Below are 8,123 nucleotides of genomic sequence, written 5' to 3'. Positions count from 1 at the left end.
AACTGGGGTTACTATCTGATGCACTCTGATACAACTAGACAATGTAGATGGACAATAAATGCTAGTCTTGCCAGTGGCATCCACATCCTTTTAAAACATTAAAAAGAAAGGAGTGTCCTTCTCAGTTGTCTCTTTTTTGAAGAGTAAATGGAATGTATTTTTAAAGGATGAAGGCACCAAAAATATTTTCACTTATGAATTCCATGGCTTTCTCAAATGGTTGTCATTTTTGGATTACTGTGGATATTTTTACACAAAATCATCACTGCCATAAAATGTGACAAAACTTTATGTAGAATGAATTTATTGAATTACTAATTAAACTTCTTACAGATGTAAGTGTCAGGGCAGAAAAGACTCTACTAAACAAAATTTTCAGTAATGTTTATCGCATGCAAAAGCCTTGTGACAAAAAACCTGCTTGCAAAAATTTTCCTTTCATGATCAGTCTCACCAAATTACAGTAAAACTCTGATAATTTGGCATCCTTGGGACTTTGGTAATGCTGCACCTGCAGATTTGCTGACCTATTGGATATTGCTCCTAATAGTATCCCAACACATTTAAATCAATTTTTTACATAGTATAATAAACTTTCTAGCCAATACAGTGAGTTTAAATGTACAGATACTCTGGACACTGGCTCTGGCTGCAGAACTACCTATGTTCCTGACCCCTAGTGTTCCAGACCCAATGCTGATGGCACACCCAGCCCACAGTCTGGATTCTAGCCCTGGCTGTATTCCAGAACCCTGTGCTAGCTGCACCCACTGCTTTTGCTCTGGATTTCTGACTCTCTGAACTAATGAGTGGGCCAGACATCAAATAATCAGGATTTCTGAACAATTGGAATCTGGATTATCAGTGTTACTGCACTTTCAACAAAAGGAATAATGGAAACTTAAATAATGAAACTCTAGACTGTTTATTTTTAAACAAAGCAATAAAATGTAATGCAAAAAACAGTTTACATAGATTACAGCTTCTGTATTCTCGTGTCCCAATAAAATGTAACCTCCTGGGTACAATTATACCTTTTGAAATAGTGTAAATCTGCTCAAATATCTTGGTGAGGATTTTTCTGTTCCTAATATTAACAACTGTTCACTTAAATAAAATTAAGAACCTCTGTGACCTTGCATCTTATTCAGGGTGGTGCCAGTCTTTTAGTAGATTAAAGTGATAAGAGATGGTTGTGAGCTGTAATGCTAAAATGGCTGAAATGTTAGCAAGTATTCTAGTGACGCCTAGTGGTTTGCAGTAATCTATTAAATTAAATGATTTTTAGTGATCATTTTTCAACAAAATGGAAAGATAACATCAATGCCACCACCCATGCACATACCAACTTCCTCCCACATTGTAAATTTAACATCAATCTGCTTTATTCTGAAATGCTGGTAAAATCTGAAAAATATCCAAGGAATACCTTGAATTTTACATATCTTGTGTTTTGAAGCTGCCCCAGCCCCAAATGGGGCATTTAAGTGTAATCCTATGGTTGCTTCTACACAAGTGAACTTTTTGCCATATCCTACATTAGTTTGTAAAAGGCTTGAAGCTGTTATTGGGGCAATCCAACTTGAAATATCTGTGAAAATGACTACACTAAAGTAAATTTTTTGGCATAAAAGAAACCTAACAAAACTTGTGATATATCTGAACACCATATTTATCAAATAGCTATAAGATTTTAATTTGCTTCTTCTCTAACACTCACCAAATCCACCTCTAACACTTTCACTAAATCTTTATATAAAGGAGGGTTAGAAGATGGAGTCACTTCACCTCATTAGTACTTGGGTGTTCCACTACAGGATTCAAAGTGAGACCCAAGAACTTCCCTAGATGTAATGGAAAATCAAAGATTCCAACACATTCATATGAATAAACTATAATTGAATTAAGAAAGTACTTAGACATAGTGATTTTTGTGATCTCAGGATATTCCAAAACACTTTATAGCCAATGAACTACTTTTGAAGTACTGCTGCAATGGAATAAACTAGTTTAATTTGAGCATAGCAAGCTCTCTCAGCTTCCAATTTTTCTCTCCATCTCCCCATCTTCTCTGCAAATTTAAATCTGCCTGTTTTCTAAATTTTCCTGGTTTTGATGAAAGGTCAGTGACCTGAAAAGTTAATGCTGTTTCTCTCTCATCAGATGATGTCTGACTTGCCCAGCATTTTTGGTTTTGAGTTCAGATTTCTACCATCTGGAGCTTTTTTTTGCTTTTGGAGATGTCCTTGGAAGTGGTAGAGTATGTAAAAAAATATTAGTAATGCATGTAACTCCTGGGATCATAAATACAGACATGAAGTACTTGAAAATTATGTGGAATCTGTACAAAATGTGCTGAAATATTTCACCTAATTCTGGTTACCAAACTTAAAGAACAATGTGAAGATCCCAGAGATGATATAGAAAACTGATGAAGGCAGGGTGGTAGATGTTGTCTATATGGACCTTAAGGCATTGATAAGGTCCTGCATGGTAGGCTAGTCCAGATTGATAAGGGACACAGGATCCAAGGAGACCTGGCTAATTGGATCCAAAAATTGGTTGGTGATAGGAGGCAGAGGGTAGTGTTGGGACCCTTGATGTTTGTGATATAAACAACTTGGATGTGAATGTTGGCGGTAAGATTAGTAGGTTTGTGCATGACTCAAAAGGTGGTGGTGTGGTAACCTTATACAACCATCCTTGGATAGCAAGGATGGTTGTAAAGGCTACAGCAGGATATAGATCAGATGGAAAGTTGGGTGGAGCATTGGCAGATGGAATTTAATCCTGACAGGTGCAAGGTAATGCATTTTGGGAATTCAAATGGGTAGGATGTGAAGAGTAAATGGTAAGGCCCTGCAGAATGTTGATGAACAGAGGGACCATTGGGTTCAAGTCACTAGTTCCTGAAAGTGGCAACACAGGTCAATAGGGTGATGAAGCAAGCATGATATGCCTTACTAAATCAGGGCATAGAATGTAACAGTTGGGACATTATGTTGCAACTTAACAAAACACTGGTTAAACAGTTCTGGTTGCTACACTACAGGAAGGATGTGATTGTGCTGGAAACAATGAATAGGAGATTCACCAGGATGTTGCCTGAGTTGAAGAACTTTCATTGTGGGGAGAGAATGGATAAATAGGGGTTGTTTTCCCAGGAGCAAAGGTGGCTGAGGGGTGACCTGACAGAGGTGTATAAAATAATGAGGCAAAGGTAGGATATAGTTATTAATCCTTTTCCACTGGTAGGGATATCAAAAACAATAGGGCATAGGTTTAAGCTGAGAGGAAGGAGTTTTAAAGGCGATTTGATGGGAAAGTTTTTTAACAGAGTGGTTGATATCTGGAACTTGCTGCCAGAGGTGGTGGAATCAGGTACAATCATTGTTTAAGAATCATTTAGACAGTTACTTGAAAAGCCAAGGAATAGATGGATACTGGGCAAATGGGATTAGTGTAGATGGGCATAAAGGTCAGCATGGATGTGGTGGGCCGATAAGCCTGTTTCTATGTTGTACAACGCTCTAACTCCAAAATATTTACTGGAATGGTTCCAACTTTGAGGGATTAGATTGGAGGACCTAGGATTGTTTCCCTTACATAAAAACAAGGTATTGGTTTATTATTGTCACTTGTACCGAGTACAGTGAAAAGCTTGTCTTACAAACCAATCGTACAGGTCAATTCATTACACAGTGCAGTTACATTGAGTTAGTACAGAGTGCATTGATGTAGTACAGGTAAAAACAATAACTGTACAAAGTGTCACAGCTACAGAGAAAGTGCAGTGCAATAAGGTGCAAGGTTGCAACAAGGTAGATTGTGAGGTCATAGTCCATCTCATTGTATAAGGGAACTATTCAATAGTCTTATCACAGTGGGGTAGAAGCTGTCTTTAAGTCTGGTGGTACGTGCCCTCAGGCTCCTGTATCTTCTACCCAATGGAAGAGGAGAGAAGAATGTCCTGGGTGGGTGGGGTCTATGATTATGCTGGCTGCTTCACCAAGACAAGAGGTAAAGACAGTCCAAGGAGTGGAGGCTGGTGTCTGTGATGCACTGGGCTGTGTCCACAACTCTCTGCAGCTTCTTGTGGTCTTGGGCAGAGCAGTTGCCGTACCAAGTTGTGATATATCCAGATAGGATATTTTCTATGGTGCATCAGTAAAGGTTGGTGAGAGTCAAAGGGGACAAACCAAATTTCTTTAGCCTTCTGAGGAAGTAGAGATACTGGTGAGCTTTCTTGGCTGTGGCATCTACATGATTTGACCAGAGAGGCTGTTGGTGATGTTCACTCCCAGGAACTTGAAGCTGTCAACCCTCTCGACCTCAGCACCATTGATGTAAACAGGTCTGTGTACACTGCCCCCTTTCCTGAAGTCAATGACCAGCTCTTTAGTTTTGTTGACATTGAGGGAAGGGTTGTTGTCATGACACCATTCTACTAAGTTCTCTATCTCCTTCCTGTACTCTGACTCATCGCTGCTTGAGATACGGCTTACAACTGTGGTATCATCTGCAAACTTGTAGACAGAATCTGGCCACACAGTCGTGAGTGTATGTAGAGGGCTGAGGACGCAGCCTTGTGGGGCACCAGTGTTGAGAATAATCATGCCGGAGGTATTGTTGCCTATCCTCGCTGATTATGGTCTGTTTGTTAGAAAGTCAAGGATCCAGTTACAGAGGGAGGTATTGAGTCCTAGGTCTCGGAGTTTGGTGACAAGCTGGCTTGGAATTATTGTATTGAAGGCAGAGCTGTAGTCAATAAACAATAGTCTAATGTATGTGTCTTTACTGTCCAGATGCTCCAGAGCTGAGTGTAGGGCCAGGGAGATGGCATCTGCTGTAGACCTGTTTCGCCAATAGGCGAATTGCAATGGGTCCAGGTTGTCTGCTAGGCTGGAGTTGATGTGTGCCATGACCAACCTCTCAAAGCACTTCATGATGTGGATGTCAGAGCCACTGGTCAGTAGTCATTGAGGCATGTTACCTTGTTTTTTCTTTGGTGCTGGGATGATAGTGGTCGTCTTATAAGCAACAGGAGCAAGAAAGATCATTTGGCCCCTTGAGCCTGCTCTGCTATTGAACAAGATCATGGTTGATCTTCTATCATTTTCCTGCTCCATCCCCATATCTCTTAATTCCTGCAACTTCACAAAATCTATCAATTTCAGTTTTGAAAGCAAACAATGGCTGAGCCTCTACAGCTTTCTGGGATAAGAAATCCAAAGATTCACCACGCTGAGAGAAGGTTGAGGAAGATTTGATGGTGGTGTGCAAGATCAAGACAGATTTGGAGAGGTTGAGTAAATGGAATCTATTCCCATCAATGGATCACTTAAACACCAATGGAAGAAGATTGAAAGTTTAGGGCAAACATGCAAGAAGGGTGTGAAAATCTTTTCTAAATCTCCAGAATTTAAAAATCTGGAATTCACTTGCTGTGGGGCTGATGGAACAGAATCAATCAATGTATTCAATAGGGCATAGGACTGGCACTTCAGAGGAAGAGCAAGGGAATGAGACTGACAGGATTGCTATCCTAGGAGTTGGTATAGACTTGATGTGGTTGGAGTTGGTATAAATGGAAGCAGCAGAATCATTGTTGGCAGATGTGGTGTGAAGTAATTGGGATAGTGACCATACTCTGAAATTATTGGGCCCACAAGTCTGTAACATGCCTAGTCAAAAAATCAGGTGCTGTTTAAGTTCCTTTTAGATAGCACTTACAGTGTAGGAGGTTTGAGACCCAGAGGTCAGAGCAGAATGAGATGGAGAATTAAAGTGACAAGCTTGGATTATGCTTGAAAACTTGACAGAGAATGGTATGTTGCTTTCCAGGTGTCAGGATTTAAGACTACATTGAATGAATGCACAGGGCATTTCTGTGAGGTAGACCTACATACCAGTGAGGACCAAGCTGCAACTGTTGAAACTTGTTTCACAAAGAATCTTTATAATCAACAAACAGAAGAGACTTTAATTCTATAACCCTAGGTTTGAAGTAAATCTGTACCCTAGAGGTGAAGGCCCAGCACACTAATCCACAATATTTTAGGATTTTTTAAATTTTGTTCTGGATTTTTATCATTCTTTTTATAATATTAAACTAACACTTCCCAGCTCTATCCCCAGCCCAATGTAAGGGTGGTCAGAACTCGTTTTAATTATTGTGAATTAAATAGAGAATTTGTTTTTTCAGAAAAAATTAAGAGTATCACATTAGCACAAAGGAAATGAAGGCCAACACTGCATGTACATTGGCATGTCAGGATGTGATTTTTGTCAGTAAACACTGATAAATATCGATTCCACATCATAGTCACAGATGGACACATTAATTTCATCATTAATAAATGGAATTCAGTGATTAAATAAGCCATCAGATCAACCTTTTAAAATGGAGAGGTCTGTGGAGGGTGTACTTTTGTATTTCATTTTTTTGTGTGAATATGGCTGCCTAATAAACACAATAATATAAAAGAGACAAAATGTTTTTTTAAATGAAAAGTGGTGCTAAGGAAAGGTCAATTGGAATGTTGATTGGTTCCTCTTTCCACAGATGCTGCCCAACTGCCTGAGTTCTTCCAGCATTTCTGGAGCCTGAGATGTGAGTCACAGGAAAATAAAGGAGGAAGAATGATCTAGTGGAGGATTAGAATTTAAGAACTGTTCACTTTTGCTATCATTCTACTTCAAAAAGAATGAAGTGGAACAGCAGACCAGGACAGCTTTAAGATAGTTGTGGAGAGGAATCAAGAACAAGCAAGTGTCAATGGATAGCATTAAGCATGGATTTCAGGATGTGACTAGAAATACTGAACAACTCAAATATACCACTTCTGATGCAGTGCATTAACACAGTTTTTCACTCTCCACAGATGCTACCTGACTTGTTCCAGTATTTTGTTTTTATTTCCAAGTCACCCTTGTTGATAGCTAGGCAAAATTAATTTGTCAAGATTGAACTAAACATTATAAAGGGAAGCATGTTTGTACCTTGGGTATTTTTCACATGGAAAGCCCTGAAAAGTTCAGTGTCTGAGAGAAACTTTTTTGCCTCTATGGAGGTATTCCATGTATGTTTCTTTCCCAAAGAAAAAGGTACTTTTGACAATTTATTTAAACAAATTTTGAAATGCTTCCTTGTCATAAAAGGAATCCAATTAAACAGCATTGTTAATAATAATTAATGCTATAATGTTTGATAGTCTCCAATCTATTGTTGGCAAAATTATATTTTGTAAAGCAAAAATGGCTTTGATCTTAAGTTCACTGAGTTTCACTCAATGTCTTAACATTTGTACTATCTCAATGTTACTGCCACTTAACACATTTTCCTGGTGCTTGATGTTCTATGCTGCAGCCTCCCAGTGAGAGAGCTGTACTACTGTCGATCACACTGAAGTCAGTGCATTGTGTCCAAAATTCTTCATTTACTTTGCATTTAAACTTTTCACAAGCAAACCTGCAAATGTTTTTGTGTTTTATGCCATTCTACATGAGATGGTTAATTTGCTTGACAGCCATGAAGCCATAATCTACAGCACCAAGTATGTGGGAAACATATGATGTGCTGGAGAGGGTGTAGAGGAGATTTGTCATGATATTGCCTGGGATAGAAAGTTTCAGTTATAAGGAGAGACTGTGTTTTCCCTGGAGCAGAGGAGGTTAAGAGGGACATGACTGAGGTATATAAAATTATGAGGGTTTATAGACAGAGCAGACAGTAGCAAACCTTTCCCCATATCAGAGGTAGAAAAAAAAACTAGACAACATAGATTTAAGTTAAGGGACATAAGATTTAGAGGGGATCTGAGGGGGACCTCTTTCACCTGGAGGGTAGTGAGTACCTGGAATACTCTGCTGACAGAGTGGGAGAAGCAGAATCGCTGACAGCATTTAAGTGTCTTGACGAGCACTTGAATCATTTGGCATAGAAGGCTACGAGCCAAGTGCTAGAAGATGGGATTAATATGGATGGTTGCCCACAGGTCAGCATAGCTGTGATAGGCCAAATGGCCTTTCTCCATGCTGTATGATCCTATGACAATGCACAGTGTTGGTACTTGCTATCAGTCAGAGGTGATGTCAAAGGAAAGCTGCATCTAACCCCTCAG

Source organism: Pristis pectinata, chromosome 1 (assembly GCF_009764475.1).
Source record: "Pristis pectinata isolate sPriPec2 chromosome 1, sPriPec2.1.pri, whole genome shotgun sequence".
NCBI classification, from domain to species: Eukaryota; Metazoa; Chordata; class Chondrichthyes; order Rhinopristiformes; family Pristidae; genus Pristis; species Pristis pectinata.
This window is presented reverse-complemented; position numbering follows the sequence as displayed.